Raw genomic sequence first — 21,750 nt, forward strand, 5'->3', positions numbered from 1 at the left:
TTCTTTATGACTCTGTATCTTTTATCCCATACTGACTTCCTTCTGTGGTAAAAGTTGCTTCCATGAATTTTCAGGTGGCAGTGTAGACTTTTGATAGCTCTTTGTCCTTCATTACAGACCTATCAAATAACAAAACACAATGGATCATATTCAGTGTAGTTCTAAAATGAACGTTCTGTGTAGTTCTAAAGTGAACAATGATTTTTCCTTCCATGGCAGGATGTCCTTCTCCCCACTCTGTGCATCTGTTCTATGTTAACCCTCAACCCTCTGGAGCAGATTTGGTTAGTTGAATACTTCCCAATGTCCCAATCCCAAGCCATTATTATGAGCACTGTTTGTCTATAATGGTCTAAAACTATGTTTCCCAATTGGTGGTCCATGGTCCATAGCCCACTCAGAGGATCTGTGGCACCAGTCACATAACCAAAACTACCACAGAGGTATCAAAATTTGCAAAAGTAGAGGGTTCATGGTTGGGCTTTTGAAAAATAGGGGTCCACTGTGTTTAGCTAATTGGAAACCACTGGTCTATAATATACACTCATCAAATAACAAAATGCAATGGCCCAAAATCCAGCAAGTTCTTTTTTCCCCTTCCTGAAGTGAACTGTGGTTTTATATCAGCACTGCCTGATGGCTTAAGCCCACACAATGTATTTGATATGGAAACATCTACAGAGATAGATGAGAGGAAGAAGACTTGCTAGAGTTACTTTATTGTTTCATAAAAGTTGCTGGAAATATTTATGTTGGGCTTTGCAACAATTATCTGCTTTCATTAGTTTAGTCCATTTATTTTCTGGTTTTCCTTCCTTCAGCAGCATTGACTCAGATAGAATTCATACTCTAATGTTTGGTACCCGCTGAACACTAATCACACATTTGTAGTATTGATCCATAGCTTTCACATTTACTACAGTTAAGCTGAAAAACAGTCACCTAAAGAATTCAACACTGCACAGTTTTTGGGGGGTGGGAGCACAAATAAGACACAATGGCCTGCTTTGTTATCAGTTGGTTATAGTTTATCAAGATTTCGCAAGTCTAAAGGGAGATTTTTACAAGCACGCTTCTTCCTACACACAATGAGTTTTTAAAATTATCCTATGGTGATATTCAAGTGGAAACTGATATTCAATTGAGTCCAAAAAGTATTTTGTTCCCCACATGAAGTAGGAAGCAACCTTTTTTTATTGAATCAGCTCATTGGACCATCTAGCCCACTATTATATCAACTAGAAACAACCATCCAGGACTTTTTGAGACCTGTCACGAGATCCTATAGCCTGAGATATCAGAGCTTGAATCTGGGACCTTCAATATACATAGCATGGGCTTGCCCATGGAGCCATGGTCCCTCTTCTTTGCAAGTAGCAAACCTAAATTAGTGACCACATAAGGCATATCTACCACTAGTGTGCATTGCCAAATGCGAGGGCAAGGAAGGGAAATATTTGCACAACTTTTATGCCAATATGTATGTAGAGTTTTAAAAATAAGATCCAACATAGCACAAGCAGATGTCCAATCACATAAAGGGGTTTTGTCTTACTCTCCTTTCCCCAGGGGCAACCTCTGAGGGGTTGGGGAACTCTCCAGAGTAGATTTTGGGAGTGTGTGGGGTGCTGGAGGAGTGGAGATAAGAAAGAGAAAGTCTGGTTTGCAAATGGATTCCTGTTGTGCATGCAGGCTGTCATAGCTGGATCTCTCCCAATTGCTATAATTAAACAGAAATACAACACTTCTCACAATAATGGGGAAGACTGTGATCAGGTGACCTTTGGGCCCACTCAGGCTCCTGTCAAGGTGCTACCTGTTGACAAACAACTTATTCTTATGTTCTTAAAATAATGATGGCTCCGAATTCATAATGCAGTCAACATCTATAAAACCATGTGGTGCAACATAGAATTGCAACCAAAGATTGTTTTGAGGAAGTTCTGCTCTCACCCACTCCCTTTATTCGAGCTTCTCAAGGCCAGGTAACAGCTTGCTGACTAGCTCGGAGAACCACATTTAAGAATCTTCACTCTAAGGCAAGTTCCTGTGAACTCACATGAGATTTACAATGTAATCCTATGCATGTCTTCTCAGAAATATTATTATATTACTGATATTTATTGTTTTATTTATTCATCACTTTTCTCACAAAACGGGTCCCAATGGGGCTTTCAAATTAGTAAGATACAAATAAACACATAAGGCATTGAAATCGCACAAACATAATCAGGGAAACAAAGTACCTAAAATGCTCATCCATCAATATTTATAAAAAGGACAAATCCTACTTACCCATTCTGCTACATGATGACAAACTGAGGGCAGGGGACATATCTAATTACCCTCCAAATCAAAAGCTGGGTGGACAAAAGTGTTTTAGTCTGGTGCCTAAAAACAGAGCATGTTGGCTCCAAGTATGCGAAAGTCTAATTGAATTCAATGGGACTTACTCACAGGTAAAGTGTATATAGGCTAAAATTCTATATGCATGCACCTGTGAAAGATATACATGGGATTGCAGTATTACTTTCCCCCTTATAAAATAGATTTCACCTCCCTTTTCTTTCAGCCTCTTGTTTCTTTCTATATAGCTCCAGCACCATCACTGTCTATTTCCTGATGCAACTGTTCATACCACCATAAACATTTAGCCTTTAAAGTGCCACTGGAGTCCGTTGTTTCATTTTTGTGAGTAATTCTACAAAAATCCTCCTGGAGTGATCCTATTCTATTAAATATTATTAGTACACATAGCCCATAATATAAAATAAAATAATGTAAACATGGGATCTGAAAAAAATCTATAGCCCTTTTCGTTTTCGGTTTTAAAAAATAAATTTCTTGCTGACTTCATTTTGCCGCTGTGCATTATCCATTACGTATATTTGAAGGGACATTGGCCATTATAGGGATACACTGTGGTTGCATACTACCATCTAGAGTCTAAGGATATACTCACAGCCCTTTCACAAGACTGAATCTTTTAAAATATAGTTTCCCACTTATAGGAAAACAAGGGAAGTATTTTCCACATCATTTCAGTGGCCACAGGAATCTCTCTATAGCTCTCTAACATAAATGCACATGTCCATGGAGTTTTCTTGGCAGGGATACTGGAGTGGCTTACCGGTTCCTGCTCCAGGTGGATCACGTTTGGTCAAAACTCTCCACTATGACCTGTCCATCTTGGGTGGCCCTGCACGGCATAGCTCATAGCTCCTCTGAGTTATTCAAGCCCCTTCGCCACGGCAAGGCAGTGATCCAAGAAGGGATAAATGCACACACCCTGAGCCAAAGGTTCTGGCGTCTTCATCAGGGGCTGAAAAGTAGCTCAAGATAAACTTGGACTTATCCTAGAATCATAGAATCATAGAGTTGGAAGAGACCACAAGGGCCATCGAGTCCAACCCCCTGCCAAGCAGGAAACACCATCAGAGCACTCCTGACATATGGTTGTCAAGCCTCTGCTTAAAGACCTCCAAAGAAGGAGACTCCACCACACTCCTTGGCAGCAAATTCCACTGTCGAACAGCTCTTACTGTCAGGAAGTTCGTCCTAATGTTTAGGTGGAATCTTCTTTCTTGTAGTTTGGATCCATTGCTCCGTGTCCGCTTCTCTGGAGCAGAAAACAACCTTTCTCCCTCCTCTATGTGACATCCTTTTATATATTTGAACATGGCTATCATATCACCCCTTAACCTCCTCTTCTCCAGGCTAAACATGCCCAGCTCCCTTAGCCGTTCCTCATAAGGCATTGTTTCCAGGCCTTTGACCATTTTGGTTGCCCTCCTCTGGACACGTTCCAGTTTGTCAGTGTCCTTCTTGAACTGTGGTGCCCAGAACTGGACACAGTACTCCAGGTGAGGTCTGACCAGAGCAGAATACAGTGGCACTATTACTTCCCTTGATCTAGATGCTATACTCCTATTGATGCAGCCCAGAATTGCATTGGCTTTTTTAGCTGCCGCGTCACACTGTTGGCTCATGTCAAGTTTATGGTCTACCAAGACTCCTAGATCCTTTTCACATGTACTGCTCTCAAGCCAGGTGTCACCCATCTTGTATTTGTGCCTCTCATTTTTTTTGCCCAAGTGCAATACTTTACATTTCTCCCTGTTGAAATTCATCTTGTTTGTTTTGGCCCAGTTCTCCAATCTGTCAAGGTCGTTTTGAAGTGTGATCCTGTCCTCTGGGGTGTTAGCCACCCCTCCCAGTTTGGTGTCATCTGCAAATTTGATCAGGATGCCCTTGAGTCCATCATCCAAGTCGTTGATAAAGATGTTGAATAAGACCGGGCCCAAGACAGAACCCTGTGGCACCCCACTAGTCACTCTTCTCCAGGATGAAGAGGAACCATTGATGAGCACCCTTTGGGTTCGGTCAGTCAGCCAGTTACAAATCCACTGAGTGGTAGCATAGTCAAGACTGCATTTTACCAGCTTCTTTACAAGAATATCATGGGGCACCTTGTCAAATGCCTTGCTGAAATCAAGGTAGGCTAATCAACAGGTCTCCTTTTGCACATTTGCGTTATCCTCACCGGGGTGGCGGCTTTGACTTGCCTTCCCATGATTGATCCACGCATACAGCTTTGTGTTTCCAACCCAAGACCCATTGAAGAACATCTCACCCAGTTCAATCTTTGAAAAACAGCTTTGAAAAACTTTTTCATATTCTCCAGTGTGCTACCCTTGCCGTTGTGGCGGCACGGGGTTGCCATTCTATGACTGGACCTACGCTACTTGTTGAACGGTTCATTTATCCAGTCTGTATAACGTTTACTGCACATGCAACTTGTTAAGATAGAATTGTACGTTTATCCACTCCATGTTTACAGTATCTCCAGGCTTTGTCTTGCACATGGCACCTTAGTATGTTTGTTGTTTGAATGGTTACAAGCCTATCTCTATTCTAGCTATTATTCTAGTAAATTTGGTGTTATACTTATAAGCCAGTTTGTGGTGGTGTTGTTTTATTGTATTATTATTCCTTCTGCTCTTACAAGACTCCACTTTCGGATCCCTAAAGACCCGCTGCCAGTCAAGGCAAAAGACCTCATTCTGAGTCAGGGAGACCAACAAGCCCACCCCCCGTGCGCCCCCTCCCCTCTTACCTTTGGTGCCCACCAGGTGATGCCCATGTGCAGGGCGTAGTCACAGCACACCTTGGGGTCGGCCAGGCTGCGGCACTTTTCATAGGCGTCCAGGAGGGAGATGTCCTTGTCCGGAAGCACATGCCCAATCACCATCGTGGTTCCCCCCACCAGGGCATCTCACTTCAAGGTATCTTCAACTGAGCAGCAAGCTCTGAAACAAATTTTGGAAGAAATTCTCAAGCAAATTCAAATTTGCTTGCCTTCAAAAAATACCGGTACAGTGGTACCTCGGGTTACATACGCTTCAGGTTACATACGCTTCAGGTGACAGACTCCACTAACCCAGAAAAAGTGCTTCAGGTTAAGAACTTTGCTTCAGGATAAGAACAGAAATCGGGCTCCGGCGGTGCGGCGGCAGCAGGAGGCCCCATTAGCTAAAGTGGTGCTTCAGGTTAAGAACAGTTTCAGGTTAAGAACGGACCTCCGGAACGAATTAAGTACTGAACCCGAGGTACCACTGTACTTTAATTCTCTGCACATTCCCAGTTATGGGTGGTGCTGAATTTAGGGTGTTAAATGTAAATTGTTCAATATTAACACTCCCAATAGGATTTCAGACTCCAGAGCCCAATTTTTACATTTTGCCATATATCAGATAAGCACATTTTATTTCAGCAATGCACATAACACAGCTCATTTCCAGAAACCTATGAAAATGGAAGGCCCCTGCCTATTTTGAGCTCCACGTCACCTTCAGGCACTCAAGGAGTTTTGGAGGAAAATGCTTTGCTATTTTTTTCCCCTGTTGGCAACTCTAGCAAAGCCTTACAGTCAGGCTTTATAACTGCTGGCCGGGTGGGGGGGGACACAAATGCTTAGTAAAGAGCCTGCCAACAGCTATACCGGTACAATGTCACATCTGGTTTTATGCCACATTATCGGGGATTTGCAGATTGAGAAGGAAATGGGAAAAAGCCCAAGACTGCAAAGCACCAGACAGAATTAGTAGCCACTGATAGCCTTAGCCTCCATGATTTTTTTCCTAATGCTTTTTTAAGGGCATTCAAGTTGATAGACATTGCTACATCTTGTCGAAGCAAAATCCATACTTTGTGTGCTGTGTGAAGAAGTATTTCCTTTTGGCTGTCTTAAAACATTCAACACCCAGCTTCACTAGATGCTCCCAGGTTGTAGTATTAGGGAGAAAAGCATATTTCTCTTTCTGTCTGTCTGTCTGTCTGTTATTTATTCAGTGGTCTGTGTTTCCCTGAGCTTGAGTCTGGACTAAGGATTCTGAACTCCTGTGTTCTGATCCGATGAATGATATCCAATCACAGAACATTCCAGGATTTGGGCCTCTGCCATTGGCCCTTAAACTTTGAGTCATCATTCGCAGCTTGGAAGTTTAGACAGCCAATCACGTTGGGAGTGGGAGTGGCCCAGGCCTTCAGAAATGTATATAAGCAGTTGCTTTGCCCCTGTTGTCCAGTTCTGTGACTTCAATAAAGGCTCTTGCTGTTATCACTGTGTCTTGCCTCGTGGGAACCCACCTACACTTCTGTCTCTGTCTCTGTCTCTGTCTCTCTCTCTCTCTGCTTTCTCCACACCAGGCATAAGCAAACTTGGCCCTCCAGATGTTTTGGGACTACAATTCCCATCATCCCTAGCTAACAGGACCAGTGGCCAGGGAAGATGGGAGTTGTAGTCCCAAAACATCTGGAGGGCCGAGTTTGCCTATGCCTGCTCTACACCATGCATTATTATGTCCCCCCTTCCCTCACCATTTTCTAAAAAAAAAAAAAAAAAAAACTAAAAAGACCCTAATGTGGTAACCTTTCCTTATAAGGAAGCTGCTCCAGCCCCTTGATCATTTTGGTCTCTGGTTTCTGAACTTTTTCTAGTGCTACAGTATCCTTTTTGAGGCTGATAAAGCACACTCATCCAGCCACACTCTTCTCTGGTCCCTGCCTGATTCATGAATGTGATATGCCAAATGGCCCATGATCTGTCATGGCATCTAGCTCGACAAACACTTCATTTATTTACTCACCTCTCTAATCTATCCTCAGGAAAGATTCTCTCTCTCTCTCTCTCTCTCTCTCTCTCTCTCTCACACACACACACACACACACACCCCCCAAGATATAGTAATGTGCATTTGTATGGTACTTGTGTTTCAATAGGAAGCTTCTCTGTGGAGGGGCTCTTTCTTGTATCTTTTCAAGGCAGCACTCACCGACAGCTCTTATAAATAATAGTAACCTAATAAGCCATTTAGAATTCAAAGCACAACATGTCAGGGTGAGAAAGGAAAAAAGAAAACCAGGGGCCTGTATGCCTCTAAGTTTCTCGCCCCCCCCTTCCTTTAAGATTCCTTCCTTTATCTCAGGCATGTCAGCCTCTTCCCTTTCTGCATCTCTACATTTTTATGAATATCTCTTTTCCTCAGAGAGTTGCCTAGAGCTATCGGTGGTCCATAGTGCAGCGGAATTAATGCAGTCGGTAAGCGATAAAATGGAGAGAATGTTGGCAATATGCGATTACAGATTAAATGATGCAATTTCAGGGTCAGCACTACAGAAGGCACTTTATAAAGAGACTGACAAGTGAAGATGAATGGCAAATGAATGAGGGCAGTTACAGTATTTAATGCACATTTGCCTGTCCTGAGATCTACAGACTCTGCTACCATCTGCTGGCTTATGAAAAAGAGCCAGAGAGTCTATATAAGAGGTTACATGCATAATCTTTCAGCTGTCTCTCATTATGAGAACAGCCCTCATTCCAGGTTATATCACACCTCCGGCCTCCATGGACCTGTCAATTAGACTCTCTTTTGTATGCGGACGCATTTTCAGCAGTGTGTGTAAGAGAAGCTGGCAAAGGAGCAGAGGGCACTGCATTCCACCAACCAAATATTATGTCCTGCCTTTCCAAAATGCAGAGATTGTTAATTTTATTAAACACCCTGCATTCTCCAGGGCACAGACTTGAGTGTCGTCTGAAAGGTATGCAGTCTGATGCTTTGGAGGGATACGCATTCAACAATTTAGTTATTTATTAAAAGAAATTGACCATGTTGTAAGTGAGTTGTCCCGGTGACTGCATTAGAATGTCACAACAAACTGTGATGTATTATTACAGTTTATTATCATTATAACCTTTGGCTTGCATGCTCCTTCATCACCCTCTGGTAGGGTTATTCAGTCCAGACATTGAGATCCAGCTTCAAGGGCCTTCTTTCTGGTGGTTCCTTCATTCAGATAAGTAAGGTTACAGGGAACCAGGCAGAGGGCTTTTTCTGGTACTCATGCCCACCCTGTGGAAGACCCTCCCAGCACATGTCAAACAAATAGACAGCTGTGTGATTTTTAAAAGACTTCAGGGAAGTTTTTAGTGTGTGATGTTGTATTGTGTTTTTATTGTTTTTATTGGGAGCTGCTCAGAGTGACTGGGGCAACCCAGTCAGATGGGTGGAATTTAATTTTATATTATAATTATAAGATTTGAAACTTACTTCTGATTTCAGTTTAGCGTTATGTCCGTACCTTTGCCTTTCTAGTGGAGGATAAGGCTACCAATGGCTACTAACCTGAATGGCTATGTTCTGAATATGAGTTGGGGGCGGGGGAGTGGTGATTTGCTCAGATCCTTCTTGTGGTCATCTGGTCAGCCACTGGCTTGAGAACAGGCTTGATCCAGCAGCCACCTATGGAATACTGTGTACATTTCCGGTTGCCCCACTTCAAAAAAGGTATTGTAGAGTTGGGAGTGGTTCAGAAAAAGGCCACAGAAATGATCAAGGGGGGGGGGAGCAACTCCCCCATGAGGAAAGGTCACAACATTGGCACCTTTTTAGTTGGGGGAGGGGGAATGAGAGAAAGAGGCAATGTGGTTGTGCTTCTCCAAATTGTGCAGGGCAGTTCTCCAGCCAAGTAATGTGTACAAAATGCAAATACTGGAATAAAGCACACATCAAAATGCATATAGAGTGGTAGCCTGGTTCTCGAACTTAATCCGTTCCAGGAGTCCGTTCGACTGCCAGAACCATTCGAAAACCAAGGCACAGCTTCCAATTGGCTGCAGAAGCTTCTTGCACTCAAGCAGAAGCCGCGTTGGACGTTCAGCTTCCACAAAATGTTCGCAAACCGGAACACTTACTTCCTGGTTTGCGGCACTCAGGAGCCAAGCCGTTCAACAACCAAGGTACCACTGTATCAGACAAAATAGCGTACAAAAATGCATTATATTAAGAGAATTTGCTTTGCTAAAATGTGTATATTAGGCAAAATCACATGTGCCTGTTAGGAGAAATTCACAGTAATATATTGATACATTCTTGTGAGGACATTTTTAATTTTTTTTGAAAAAAATACATGAACAGTTGTGAAAGCATGGAGAACTGAAGAGTGGCAAAGTGAGACACTGAAACTGAAATTGACAGATTCTCCCATCCTTAAGCTCCTATATCTCTGAGCACTTTACTAATTCGAGGCACGAGAGTCTCCCTGTTTTGATGTACCTGCTCCAACAGCCTCTATTTACAGCAACATTAGGTCATTATTTTGTGTATTGACTATGAATGTACCTAAGATTGGGCCACTCAATATCATCTCCAGCTACAATCCTCTTTGCTGCCCTATCCCCCTAAATTCTGAAAGGGCATCCCTAATGACAAGTGCCTCCCGCACCCGACAGGCCTGCAAATGATTTGTAGGTAAGTCATCGCTCAGACTGTCAACCCCTTCGCAGGACTTTTCAATGTTCCTCCATCTGTATAGGCCTAGGAGCCAACTCCTAGGGGCTAAGGTCCCTTCAGCCCCCCAAAAAATATTTGAGGGGGCCAAGCCTCTCCAAAGTTGATGGGCATTGCCATTCAAATAGTGTGTGTGAGAGAGAGTATGTGTGTGCGCGTGCGCACCCCCTCTCATGATTGATTATGCTTACCTGGCCCCCTATTTTATTTAAGTTGGCACCCTTGTGCATACACTTCCACAATTCCTTGCTTTTCATAGCTTCTTAAGAATAATCCCACGCTGAACAGGATAATGAAATATTTAAGCCCACACCTGCTAACACCCTCTTATTTACATCTCCAATGCTTTTTAATAGGAGATTGTGCTATGTTAACATTTGCTTTAGGAAGGAAAGATGGATAAGAAGTTCATAGAACTCCCAGGAGAATGAAGTAACAAGAATTATAGGTTGTGTGTTGCTCAGTATCAGCTAGGTTAAAGCAGAATCTGGAGAGAGAGAGAGGCTTTGACCAAAACATTTAGATAACTTTGTTTGATGTAATGCATTAAGGACTGAATTAATAAATCAAGCATTTGCATTGACTGAGGAGACTGAGGAAAGAGGCCAAGAAGCCACACTTGGATCACATCGGTAGCTGGTCCACATCAAAATGCTACAGCAGTCTTTATTTCCTAGTAAATCACTGCCTCTGTTTTTCCTCTGGGGCTGTCTTTCTTAAAAAGAAAAAAGAAAACAAAAGTGTGTGTACATATGCACTAGAATAGTAGAAAGCAGAACAGGGAATAGAGATTCAGCTGCTGCTGGATCAGGGAACACTTCAAGGGATGATACAGATTCACAGTTTGGGCATGTTCCTGGCCTCATCCCTGAGCATGAATGGCCAGATCTCTGGGGTGGGCTAGAGTGCATTTGCACAGCTAAAGCTAGTGTTCCAGCTGCACCCATCCCTTTAGACATCTGATTTGGACACAGTCACACACAACTTAGTTACATCCTGTTTGGATTTCTGTAGCATGCTCTGTGTGGAGTTGCCTTTGAAAAGTGCTCAGAAACCTCAAATGGCTCAAAGAAGTACAACAACACAATTGTTGGCTGGTGCTGGTTATATAGGGAGCATACGACTCCCTTGTTACAACAACTCCACTGGCGACCAGTCTCCTGGCACAAGTCAAAGCGTTGTCTATAACTTATAAAGCCCTATATGGCTTAGGCCCAGGCTATCTGAAGGACTCTATTCTCCCATACGAACTTGCCCGGGCTCTCAAATCTTCAAGAGAGGCCCTTCAGTCAGTCCCACATGCCTCACAGGCATGTTTGGTGGGGATGCAGGAGAGGGCATTCTCGGTGGCTGCTCCCAGACTTTGGAACTCCCTCCCTAGAGAAGCTAGACTGGCTCCCTCATTGTTGTTCTTCTGCCAGCAGGTGAAGGTTGTTGTGTTTTCCAACAGGCCTTTAGGAATTGACTTTTAAAAAAAGGGAAAAGGCTTTTAAGAGTGTTGTGCTTTCTTTTCTTTTTTTACTATATGTATTTTAATATATTTGGTTTTCTGTTGGTTTGATTCTATTAGAGTTTAATTGGTCTTTAAACTATTATCATTTATATGTGTTTATCTTTTTGTATTTTACCTGTGTTGTTTTAATTTATGCAAACTGCTTGGAGTCCCATTCTGAGGAAAAGGTAGGATATAAATAAATATATAGCAATAGCTCTTTGAGGGGTAAACTACAGATCCCAGGATTGAGGGGTGGGTGGGAGGGGGGAAGCCATGTGCTTTCAGTGAGCTTTCAATGTGCGATTTGGATGTGACCATTAAAAAGTCCAAATATATTATGAAGTGCCCTGTGAAAGAGGAAGAAAAATTGAAACCTCTTTCACCGATGAAGCAAACTTTTGAGAAATGGGAAGGTCAGGTTTCAGCACCAGACTGCGTCATCCTCAGGAAGAACTCCAGCACCACAAAATATCAAAACCTGGGGAGTTACTGTCTCCATGGCACAAAAGAGGAGGAAGCAGAAGAGTAAAATGGACTGTTTTTTAGATAAAAGGTCAGCCATCTTTACAGAAGCTAATGAATCAAAAGTCATTATATATAGAAGATACAAAAGGTCAAATAAATATCCTGAACTTGAGCTAAAATGTTATTGAACAATTGAAGAAAGAGAAGGTGAACAACTTTTTCCCATATAATAAACTATAATTAAGGATATAACACCGATTTTGGCTGAAGTGTTGTTGCTTTAAAAAAAACAAAACAGGGCACTGAAACTACTGAACTTCAGGAAACAGAGAGAGAAAGAGGAACAGGAAACAAGCTTTACATCCTCTCAGGAGAAGAGGGGGCATAATCCCGCTGAGTCTACTGCAGAAATTAAATTCTGTGGTCCTTAACCCCTTCATATACTAACTAGCAAATATGCATGGTTAGGTTTGACTGCTAAAAACTCCCAGTGTTTAGTAACACTGGATACAAAGTCCTCACATTCTCATATGACCACCATCCTCTTGCATTAAGATGGTTTGCAGTGCTGTAGAGCTAGAACATAAAGACTCACTCTGTTTACTCAGGGGTCAGAGACAGGATTTAAAAAGTAAATAAAAATACTCCCTCCTTGTAGACTTTTTAAACTTCCTTGCCTTTACAGGTTTGTATAAGAGTGCTGATATTTAAGAAGTTGCGGGACTGAAACTATTCAAACTGGAAAGGTCTGTTTTGAAAAAGTGGGGAGACTTTAGGAGAGACTCTGCTGCATCAGCCAATGCTATTCTTCTTTACATTTTGCTGACTGCTTCACCAGAACAGCATTCCGAGTCAAGGGGGTGGAGAGAAGCATTGTTCAAGGAACAATTTCATAGCAAATAGCTCTCGTCAAACACTGATGATACACCAGCAGATTTAATAATAAATTTGGATACCTGTCAAGTGAGATCAAATAGGATGAGAAGAAATTCCTTGTAGAAAAGGGGAGACAGGACATTTCCAACACTTGGGAGACAGTGGACTAAGCTCAATTCATTTTAAATTCAGATTTAGTTCAAAGATACAGAAGCCTCTTGGATTGGGGGGGGGGAGAAGCATATATATTGAAGGAAAGCTGATAAAATATATTTCTGAAAAGGGAACACTTACAAGTTTTTTAATATAAACATTTAAAGGGGGAAACACATGTTTAAAAAAACCTATAGAAGCTAACCACATGAAGAGAGGCATATGCACTTCTATAAGGTGAAACATGGTCTTAATAACTTCTATAATAACAGTGCACAATTATGCCTGATTAGGCAAAAGTGAAGATTATCTGGCAATAAAACTATCAAGCGACCAGCATGTAACCTAAGAAAATTATAAACTTTGACTGAAATCTCAACTCTGAAGGCAATTAGCTGTGTGGGCATATGATCTTACAGCCTTGTGCAAATCCCTTTTTGGATATGCTTTAAATAATGGAATCTGCAATTTTGATTTTTTGAAGGTGAAATGGCAATATTAAGATTGAAGTTTTTTTTTAAAAAAAATCCATAAAAGTAACACAAGAGGCAACAAATAGCTCAAGGCAGAATATTATGTCGGCTGAACTCATCAGAAAATTTACATTTTTTTGTTGTTGTAGAAATGAACAACAAGAGAGATTTAGAGATTGGAATAATATTAGGTTATGCTTAAGTGCCAGCCCATAAAGTGGTGCAAAGAAACACAGTTGCATCTTCTCCAGTAGAATCATGATGGCTTCATGTCAGCAAACTGAGGATGTGGACCGCAACATTTTTAAAATAAAGAGCCTACAGCAGCAAACTGGAGATAGAAGCTCCAGTGGTGCTCATAATGTGAGTGCCTGGTGAGTATCCAAGAAAATATAGGAGCTAGCATCAAATCTCCCAGCTAAACGTTGTCCATAAAATATTAACTAAAACTCTGAGCAAAAAAAAAAGAAGCCTACAAAAGATAAATATTTTAAATCCAGGTCAAGTTAGTTGTGGGCCGGGGAGCTAGCAGTAGTTAAGAAGGGTGTTCAACATATTGTTTCTGACAAGACTAAATGGTATCATCTGCAATGTGCTTCAGGGGGAATGTGCCCTGGGTGTAGAGGGTTTCGTGATGTTGATGCATCACCTGAGCCTTTGAAACAACCTGAAATGGAGCCTATGGCTTTTAGCTGCTTACCTGCCACAAGGGTAAAGAGAACCATAGAAGCATGAACCTCTTGCAGCACAGCATCAGCGGCAAGGTAGCTCTGTTCACTGCCGGGGAAGCCCTTTTCACAAACGTGCTCGTAGCTAAATCTGTACGAATATGTGACTCCAAGGGGGTCCAATCAACCATAAGATGCCAGTGACCCCTCTTGTGACTTTTGGTGGCTATTCCCATCTCTCCATCTTTTAGTCCTTCTTCTCAACCTATTTCCCTAGCTCTGTCTGTAGAACTCATCTGGACCAGGAGGAGGGAGGAGGGATGAATCTGTTTTAAACAGATTTATATATGGCAGACATGTCCAACGCATCAGTCGCAATTGAACGGTCGATTGTGGGATGGATTTTGGTCAATCGCACTATGGCAATATTTTTAGCGTGCCTCTTCTTTCCTCCTCAGAGGATAGCAGCCCCCCCCAAAAAAAATATACCCCTTATCTTTTATCTAAGTTATGGTAGTAACAGTAGGAAGCATACGGCGATCCAGAAGGACACAAGCTTCAGCCGTGTGCACCCATCCCTGGGAGCCGCCAAGGGTCCTGCGAGTGGTCGGCGGGGCGGTTCTGAAGCTGGTTGCAGCGTTGGGCTTCAGTTGAGCATGATGTTTGGTCCGTCTGAGAGGGACCCTTCACTGCATGACTGAGTGGCCCCGCAGTTTCACATAAAAATATATTGATTTATGGAAGCGATTATCATTTGTTTGTTTTTTATCATAAGCTCAGCCAAATATAATATGTTTAAGTTGAAGAATGACAGTGGGAGAGTGTGGTAGATCACTGCCAGTTTTTGATACTGGACATGGGTGGCGCTGTGGGTTAAACCACAGAGCCTAGGACTTGCTGATCAGAAGGTCGGCGGTTCGAATCCCCGTGACAGGGTGAGCTCCTGTTGCTCGGTTCCTGCTCCTGCCAACCTAGCAGTACGAAAGCACGTCAAAGTGCAAGTAGATAGATAGGTACCACTCTGGCAGGAAGGTAAGTGGCGTTTCCGTGCGCTGCTCTGGTTCTCCAGAAGCGGCTTAGTCATGCTGGCCACATGACCTGGAAGCTGCACGCCAGCTCCCTCGGCCAATAAAGTGAGATGAGCGCCGCAACCCCAGAGTCGGTCACGACTGGACTTAACAGTCAGGGGTCCCTTTACCTAGTAGATCACAGCCTACTTGAAGTTGGACATGCCTGATATCTGAAATTTAGTGGTGCTGACCTGATCAATCTTTGCCTGCATTGGACCACCTCTAGCACTGAGCACCCACATACGTTTGAGCCTCCTGCACATTGTCAACTGTTTTTTGTTTTTAAAAACTTACTAATTGAATGCAAAAATACACATGGTATACACATCAATCTCCATGTGCAACTATATTTCTGAAGCATATTTTTAATATATTAACACATAAGTATTTTTATACAGTTATCTGCATTGTTGTATGTTTTGTTTATGTGCTGGTTACATTATGAAAACCGTATATGCATATAATAAGTATATAATAATTGCAATAATTGCTTATTATTTTAGCATAACCTGTAAAAGTCCCTGCCTTCTGAGATCAAGCAGGCTCCTTACTGTACTCTTCTGTGCCTGCTAAAAATGTTCCTATTTAGACAAGCCCACCCAGATGCTTAGAAAGTTGAGGTAATTTTAATCTGTTTTAGTATTTAAATTTTTGTATGTTTTAAAGTAGGGTTGTGATTTTTTCTTGATTTTACTGTTTTATCTTTTTTTAACTGCTTTGAAGTTTCTCACAGTCAAGCGGCGTATAAATTTTATGAATAATAAAACAAACAAACAATTCATTTCTCATGAACAGCAAGAAGTGAGATGGAACTGGGGGGGGGGGAGAATCCATGTGGATTAAGATCAGGTTTTCCAGAATTTCCATCCCTAACTAGGGCATCTTCAGCCTGAAGCCCACCCACTCACCTTCACTCAGAGCTGTCAGCAATTTGACTTTCTTGACTGCACTCTTGCTCTCTTCTCCTCATTCGTCTTGTAAATTCTACAGCAAACATTTCCAGTGTCCACAAAAGGGAAAGGGGAGCACATGAGTCTGAGTTTTTCCACAATGGATTTCCCCTTACATCAGAACCAGATCTATTTTTTTCACATACTACCTCAGATATCAAACTTTCATACGTGGCAGAAATGCAAATCCCAGAGATCCAGAGGTGCTTTTAGTCCTGTTCCCACAGGCCCAAACCATATAGGGCACATGCACCTGTCCCCACACCATGCATTAATTGGTTCCATGTGCACAGAAATAAGTTGTAGGTAGGTAGGCTCTATAACCTAGGATGCTGCCACCCTCTCCAATTTCAGAAAGAGAGCCTACACACATACAAACTGTTCTGTACACCCAGAGACAGTGTGCCTGGAGGGGCAGCAGACACAATCCTGCTTCTTCTGAACACATCCATTGTACATGTTTCCAAAACATGCCAAAATGAAGCAGGTAGCCAACCAGGTAGCCAACTGTCATTCCCAGTTTTTGGTGAATTCCAACCTGGCCAGAATTTGTTCAGCTGAGAATTAAGCCTACTTCCCAGAAAGTCATTTCTTCACTTAAGAAGAAAGAGCACACAGCTTTATCTGATCTAAACGTGTCATTTGTCACAGTTTGGGCTCCTTATGAGTGCCACTTGGAACTTATTTTGTCGGCAGTCTGTTTCAACCTTGCAGTTGTGCTTGTCCATCAAATTAAGTAAAGAATTCCTTCCCCCAATGTCTAGAAACTAAGAAAGCATTTCACTTTTCAGAGCAACACTTTTGGCTCACCCCCTTACCTTTTATCTCTCCTCCCCTCTTACCTACTGATAGGTCTTTTCTTGAAGCCAAAGATGCTTAAGGCATTACAAACATTTTTGCTTCATGAAAGCAATTGAATCACTGCTAGGGTTCTGTGATCCTACTTTCATTGGCTATATTCATCCCCTACTAATGAAAGCTTGGTTTTTTTCAGTTGATTGATTCATGTATGATATCCCTGCTTTCAGTATCCCATTCTTCCTTGGCCCCTCCCATCATTATTTACAAATAGCTATATATCCATCACCTTCTCTGCCCACTGCAGGTAGGGTGCTGAAGTCAGTTTTTGCCAATGTCCTCTGGCTGCCTATTTATCTACATTTCACATGATGAGCACTCTTTGGGTTTGGTCAGTCAGTCAGCCACAAATCCGCCTAACAGTTGCCTCTTCACACCGTGCATAGTTAAGCGATGGCATTCGCTCCCACAGGAGGCAGTGAGGGCCACCAACAGGGATGGCTTTAAAAGACAAATTCATGGAGATTAAGGCTATCAATGGTAAGAGCCGTGTTGGCTGTCAGAGACATTGTGCCTTTGAATACTGGTTGTTGGAAACTGCAAGAGGGAAGAGTGCAGTTGTGCTCAGGTCTTGCTTGTGGACTTCCTCTGGGAATCTGGTTAGCCACTGTGAGAAAAGATTCTGAGCTAGACAGACCTTTGGCCTTCTCCAGCTTGGCTCTGTGTGTGTGTGTGTGTGTGTGTGTGTGTGTGTGTATTTAATATGTGGGACACGGATGGCAATGTGGTTTAAACTACTGAGCCTCTTGGGCTTGCTGATCGGAAGGTCGGTAGTTCAAATCCCCACGACAGGGTGAGTTCCCGTTGCTCTGTCCCAGCTCCCGCCAACCTAGCAGTTTGAAAGTATTTAATATCCTACCTTTTCCTCCAAGATGGCCAAGGTGCAGTGCGTTATTTTACCCTTCCCCACTTAATCCTCCCAACAACCCTGTGAGGTAGGTTAGGCTGAGAGGCAGTGACTGGCCCCAAGTCACCTAGTGAGCTTCGTGGCTTAGATTGGACTCCTCGTCTCCCATTTCCTAGTCTGACCATCAAACCACTGCACCACACTGGTTCTCAATATGAACATAATTATGTTCATGCTCATAATCCCCATGCTCCAAATGCCATCACAGTTGCTTACCTGGTAAAGGCAGGAGATGGTGAGATATGAAAGCACTAGCAGACATGCACATGGCAGAGGGATCAGCAGGACAGCTGGCAGGGCCATCTCTGAATAGTCCATCTTTGCATGTTCTTCGTCTGCACAGAATCCTTTACTGATTTGTCTTGCCAGTGTCTATGAAAGCCACACCGCAATACATGTCTTTTCAGGCATCCAATGGTGGTTGTTTTTGTGAGAGACACAAATGGGAATACTCCAAAGGTAGACTAAAAATTTCATTGACACAATTTATAAGCATGAGCATCAGGGAACAACTCTCCTTGTCTCTTTCTCTGCACCCAGCTGACAAAACATAAACATAATTATCGCTATATTTTTGGTTCTGATTCTGGAGAAACCAGTGGCTCTCCAAACAGTAGTGGTTTCTACATGGATGATGCACCCTGTGAAGTGATTACAGTCAAGGGACAAGCACTACACAGGAAGAGTAATCAGCCAGATAGGCAACGGCATTGTTGTTTGTTGGTGCTGCAGCTGGCAGATCATATTCTTCTTTAATTATTTGATTTGTTAAATATTTATGAAGAGTGTCTGGTGAACAAAAAAATAAAACCACCACCCAGATGTTTGGAGACCTTGTAGCTGAATGTTAATTCGTAGCAGGGTGCCCAGTGGCACAGCGATTTCTATTCAGCCGAAAACAAACCACCCTAACAAAAGATAATAATTCAATTAGTATAACAGAAGGGGCAAAACATCAGGATCCTTTTAGTTTAGGATTGTGTGCACAATGACTTACTTCCAGCATGCAAGGCCAAACATGTGCTTTGGGCAGGATTTACATTCACTTCATACCCTCTGCCCCCTCTGCTTCTGTTGAACATGTTGATATCCAAACCCATTGTTCAGCTGGAATATTAAAAAAGGGGGTTCACCAGTGAAGAATACAGCAGGTATGACTTTAATTGTTGTGCAAGGAACTTATTTGAAAGGGAAAATATGCACGTGGGTCTCAATTAATTCAGTGCAGAATGGTTTTTACTTTATTTCTGCCCCTTGGTCAGTAACAAGTTTTTTGGGTAGCACACAAGATAAAAAATATTTTTTCAAAAAACAAGAATATAATTTCAATAGAATAATTATATTGTTATTATATTTATTTATATCCAGCCTTTTCCCCTGATGGGGACTCAAGGCAGCTTATAGCTAAAACAGAAACAGCTAAAAGTATGGGGGGCAGAATTATAGCAGCAGATGAAACGACGCAAGGAAATAGAGAGAAAGTGGTTGAAGCAAAGCCTGGCAAAAACAGCTTTTTAATGGCCAATCCCTTTTGGCCTTCTGAGAATCTTCAAATCACTTGGCTTAAAGGTTCATTTGGGATCTTCCTTGAAATGCCTCTGATCCCATAAAACAAAGGTTTTCAACCTTTTTGAGTCCACAGCTCCCTTGACCAACCACATTCTTTCTTTGGCACCTCTGAAGGGCTTAGGAGCCCACTCATGTCACCCCTTGCCTGAAGAGCTAGCAGCTTCTCACCCTCTTTTGAACACCCTCCCTTGTGGAGTGTCCCCTCAGTCTGCTCTCTTCTCCCCTCTCTTTGGGAGTGCTCTGGGCAGTTGCTGCTGCTGCCCCTGGTCTCTGAGCTGCACCCCCCTGCCTCCAAGAGAGGTGCCTTCCTACAGGGGCCTGGGAAGAGGATGCCCCCAGCCTTAGTGGCCCAACATAGACTAGCCAAAGGTGAACGTGAAGCCAGCACCTTATCTTGGGAGACAGCAGTGGCAGAAGTGGGTGCTGCCAGGCCTGCATGGCAGAAAGGCTCCCCTTCAGTACTGGGCACTCAGCTGCCAGGCAAGCCTTGCACACAGCAAGCACAAGAAAGGCCAGGGCATCGCCTCTCTGCTTGCTTGCCTGGCTTCCCCCTTATCTGCCCATTCCGAACAGCAAGGGCTGGTGGACTGGCTGGCTGGGCGCCCTCGCCCACTTGCTTGCTTACTCTGAGGACACCTCAGCTCCTGGCAACCAACACCCCCTGGCCAGCCCCAGAGACACCATTTGCCTGCAGAGCTTGTAGCCAGGGCTGCTGCAACAAACAGCCGTACAAGACACGCAAGAAGGCAAGAGAGGAGAGAGGGAAGGAAAGAGGGACAGAGGCCAGTGTTGCCTGTAGCACCCCTGACCATCATTCAGAGCCAGTGTGGTATAGTGGTTAAGAGTGGTGGACTCATAATCTGGGGAACCGGGTTCGCGTCTCCACTCCTCCACATGCAGCTGCTGGGTGAACTTGGGCCAGTCACACTTCTTTGAAGTCTCTCAGCCCCACTCACCTCACACAGTGTTTGTTGTGGGGGAAGAAGGGAAAGGAGAACATTAGCCACTTTGAGACTCCTTCAGGTAGTGATAAAGCGGGATATCAAATCCAAACTCTTCTATTCAAGGGACCCCAGGGTGCCACGGCACACTGGTTGAAAACCATTGCCATAAAAGCATTTGTTTGAGGGAGGAAATTATTTACCTTTGTAATTAATATAGTGCAAATCAGATGCATCAGGTAGCCCATAAGCAAGGCCTAGGGAAGGCTAATAACCCTTCTCTGTTGTTAGTCTCCCCTGCTTCAGCAGATTTCAGATGAAGGTTACTTCTGAAGCTGGAGGAGGAAAGTCGTCCATCAATGGATGTTTGCTGAAGTTGCTATATGGCACTTCCAGGTTCAGAGGCAGTCTATCTCTGAATATACTGAGGCTGGGAAGGCCAACAACAAGAAAGAATTTTTGACTTCAAGCCCAGCTGTGTCTAACCTAATTTAATGGCTGCAATCCAATCTGAGGCTGCAATCCAAACCTCTCTCCCCACACCCACCCCTGAGTATGGAACAGGACCACTGCCGCATCCAGAGCCCTGCCGGGCACAGGCAGGGGGGACAGGGTGGAAGGTAGAGGGGGCAGTCAGACTGCTGCACCACAAAAAGGAGGATCTCAGCTTGTATAGCTGCAGAGCTATTAGGAGAAAGTCCACACCTCCTGAAATGTACCATTTTAAGAAAATACTAAAACTACAAGAGCTTTGTCTCTTACTGAATCTGTCAAGCCTGCACTCATCTAAAGTGAGATATTGGCGAAATGCTAAGCTACTCTCAGAAAGGTTATTAATTCAAATTTAGATATTTTACTGAAAACCACAAACACTCAAGTTCAGTTTGCAGATCTGCAATCACCAGATCTGTTTCAGCTCTGCTGAAAATAACCTTTTAAAAAGCGCCTGAAATGAATGCTTGCATTCCAGCTCTCAAAGAAGGGCGGGGGGAAAACTAAGGTCAAAGTTCTCTCGTTTGTTGCTGTAAGCAAGTGTCACTGTAGCAGATAAAATAAGTTGTTTTAGGTGAACAGGGAAGACTAGCAGGCCATCCTAGATCTGTATCATATCTCTTGCAGCGGCTGGTACTAGAAAAGATTTTTTTAAAAAATAAATAAATCATGAAACCCCAGTGTGTACAATTACAGAATAATTTGTCCAAAGAGAAAGTTTACTTCCACTGCAGGCAGGCAGAAATGGGTATATATTATAAAACATGGCAGCTTACATCTTGCCAAACAAATTAATGCAGATGTTTATATTTTCAGGATTCAGGCGGCAAACATGAATGTGTAAACAATAGGGCTGTGCACCAGATTTGGCCGAGTCAAATATGGCCCAAATTGGGCTTATTCTGAGGCATTCTGTATCAGTCAAGATGGGCTGAGACAGCCCTGGATCATTGCGGTTCAGGTTGGATTACCTAAAGGA

At 43.0% G+C, this 21,750-nt stretch overlaps 1 long non-coding RNA gene across 2 annotated transcripts in view; it reads right to left on the reverse strand.

Moving 5' to 3' along the window:
• The window catches only part of LOC310759083, a 34,634-nt gene continuing 12,884 nt past the window's right edge, over window positions 1-21,750 (reverse strand). Inside the window, exons 2-5 of one of the 2 annotated variants that reach the window (XR_014546192.1) lie at window positions 18,767-18,876; window positions 17,986-18,309; window positions 15,963-16,038; window positions 1-119 (exon numbers count right to left, since the gene is read on the reverse strand). This is a non-coding gene — a long non-coding RNA (uncharacterized lncRNA). The remainder of the gene's footprint in view (window positions 120-15,962; window positions 16,039-17,985; window positions 18,310-18,766; window positions 18,877-21,750) is intronic. The other variant, XR_014546191.1, reaches the window with a different exon arrangement.

This window comes from Podarcis filfolensis, assembly GCF_964270895.1.
Source record: "Podarcis filfolensis genome assembly, chromosome: 3".
NCBI lineage: Eukaryota > Metazoa > Chordata > Lepidosauria > Squamata > Lacertidae > Podarcis > Podarcis filfolensis.